Below are 2,717 nucleotides of genomic sequence, written 5' to 3' on the forward strand. Positions count from 1 at the left end.
CCACAGCACAGAAGAGTCCAGGAGAACTCGAACAAGGCTCTGCAGCTGCTGTGTGGCCTGTACCCAGTAGTCCTGGGCTTTCCTCACCCCTTAAAGCGCCTTCCACATGCATGTATGGACTGACTGAACAATGCCCTCAGACTTAAAAATCTAAAGTGTTAGGCGTAGTAGGGGGAAGGTACCCATGCTTTTGAACTGTGGTGTTGGAGAAGACTCTTGAGAGTCCCTTGGACTGCAAGGAGATCCAACCAGTCCATTCTGAAGGAGATCAGCCCTGGGATTTCTTTGGAAGGAATGATGCTAAAGCTGAAACTCCAGTACTTTGGCCACCTCACGTGAAGAGTTGACTCATTGGAAAAGACTGATGCTGGGAGAGATCGGTGGCAGGAGGAGAAGGGGACGACAGAAGATGAGATGGCTGGATGGCATCACTGACTCAATGGACGTGAGTCTGAGTGAACTCCGGGAGTTCGTGATGGACAGGGAGGCCTGGCGTGCTGTGATTCATGGGGTCGCAAAGAGTCGGACACAACTGAGCAACTGAACTGAACTGAACACATATGAAAAAAAAAAAACAAAAAAAAAAACTAGATGTTTCCAGCTCCAAATTATTGTTGATTGTCTCTGGTGTGATTATGAATGATTTAAATTTGTTTCTTTTGCTAATCTGTAATTTCTGAAACTTATCACCATATATTATTTTTAAAAAATTAGAAGTAAGCTCATCAAGGTTTTGACATCGGAAAAGGGAACACCGTGCACTTGTGTGACAAAGCAATTAAATTCTGGCCCTGGTGTGTGAGCCACTTAATAGTTGAACAGAAGATACCAGGCTGTCAGAGATGGGTTTGAGAACCCGACCTTCACATTTCAAAGCAGAAAAGGAGCTTACTGTAAAGGTTAAGTCAGACTATGGGCCAAGGTATTTTGGGGAGAGAGTAGAACAACATGCCCCACCCCCTTTAAAGGTAAGTAAGTACTCAGGCTGTTGTTTAGTTGTGTTGTGATCCCATGGACTGTAACCTGCCAGGCTTCCCTGTCCATGGGATTCTCCAGGCAAGAATACCAGAGTGGGTTGCCATTTCCTTCTCCAGGGCATCTCTCTGACGCAGGGATCAAACCCATGTCTCCTGCACTGGCAGGTGGATTAACTACTACTGAGCTGCCTGGGAAACTTGGGCTGTAATGTACACACGATAAACATAACTAATAATGCTGTATGTTATACATGAAAATTGTTGAGAGAGTAAATCCTAAAAGTTCTTATCACAAGGAAAAAGGCTTTTTTCTATTTCTTTAGTTTTATATCTATACGAGATGATGGCTGTTCGCTAAGCTTATTATGGTCATCGTTTCATGATGCATGGAAGTCCCGTCATGCCACACACCTTAAATTTATGCAGTGCTGTGTGTCAATTACATCTCAGTAAAACTGGAAGAAGAAAACAAAACCCCAATAAGTTCAACAACGTAAAATTCTATGGGAAGAGGGCATTATAATTAGCAACGCGAGGCAGAATACCTAAGGTTGAAGGTGGTCTCTCAACTTAGAGCCAAAAGCAATACAAACGGGCTAGTTTTAGACACTCATTTTCAACTATGCTTTCCTCATTCCTTATAATGAATTAACACCCAATCCTGCTTATCTCCCAGTGTAATTTCGCTTTTTTCCCTTTTCACCAGCATTATGATAGATAGCCTCCTAAAGTGAATCAGGAGATTCTAATTTCTTTAATTAAAATTCTAATATGATTAATATGCCAATTCAGAGTTAATCACGGTACCAATTTAAAAGTGAAAAAATGAAGGAACAGCCAAAGTGTTGATTTATATGGTAAATTATGCAAGTCAAGTGAACACTCTATTTCAGGAATGGGATATTATATAATCATTACAATAGCAGATATGAAAATTATACAACACAAAAAACACTTATATTACATTAAATGGAATAAGCAGGATACAATATTGCTTACATGTTATGGATAAAATTTAACTTTGCAAGAAACTGTTAAGGAAAAATTATAAGTAATATGGTAGGATGTTAATTAGCTTTTTTAGGATCATGAGGGATTTTATTTTTCATATACTATTAAAAAAAAAAGAAAAAAACATCTGAAATATGTTATTAGATTCAAGCCAGACATGTACAGGGACTGAGACGTGGATCTGGCGATCAGGCTATTGTGACCCTAAAAGCAATTTCTATAGAGTGGTAGAGGTGATGGGAAGAAGAGGCCAAGTTTAGAACATCCGTTGTCAAGACTTAGGGAAGGAGACAAAAATCAGATCAAAGCTTAGGGGGCAGCAGGATTAAAAAAGATAAGGTCTCTTTAAGGTGGGGAGTCTGTCTTCTTTTCAGGGGAAGAAGACAAAGTCAACGGAACAAACGAAGGCCCAGGAGGTGAAGTGATACAGAGGTGGATTCCCAGCTCGGGCTAGGGTCGGGCACACCAAGGCCTAGAGGTCCAGCTACTAAATCATCTGTGGGACTCCTCTGTGCAAGGGCTTTTCACCTTTCGGTAACTAATGGCGGTTACTTTTCATGGTTGCTAGAAGAATTAAATAAGATTTCTGTGAGGTGCCTTGTGCAGTTCCTGGAAAGGAAAAATACTTCTCCTTACTGTCTGGTGAGATCCTTCCATTAACATGAAAGAGGGAGCAGGAAGATAAAGCAAGGGTTGCACAGAAGTCAGGCCTGGGACTTCCCTGGTGGA

The 2,717-nt window shown here is 41.1% G+C and overlaps 1 protein-coding gene across 1 annotated transcript in view; it reads right to left on the reverse strand.

The window, feature by feature from the left end:
- The window catches only part of CASP3 (caspase 3, apoptosis-related cysteine peptidase), a 23,243-nt gene that overhangs the window by 5,547 nt on the left and 14,979 nt on the right, over nucleotides 1–2,717 (reverse strand). The window lies entirely within an intron of this gene.

Source organism: Bison bison, unplaced genomic scaffold (assembly GCF_000754665.1).
Source record: "Bison bison bison isolate TAMUID 2011002044 unplaced genomic scaffold, Bison_UMD1.0 scf7180017864050, whole genome shotgun sequence".
In the NCBI taxonomy this organism is placed as follows: domain Eukaryota; kingdom Metazoa; phylum Chordata; class Mammalia; order Artiodactyla; family Bovidae; genus Bison; species Bison bison.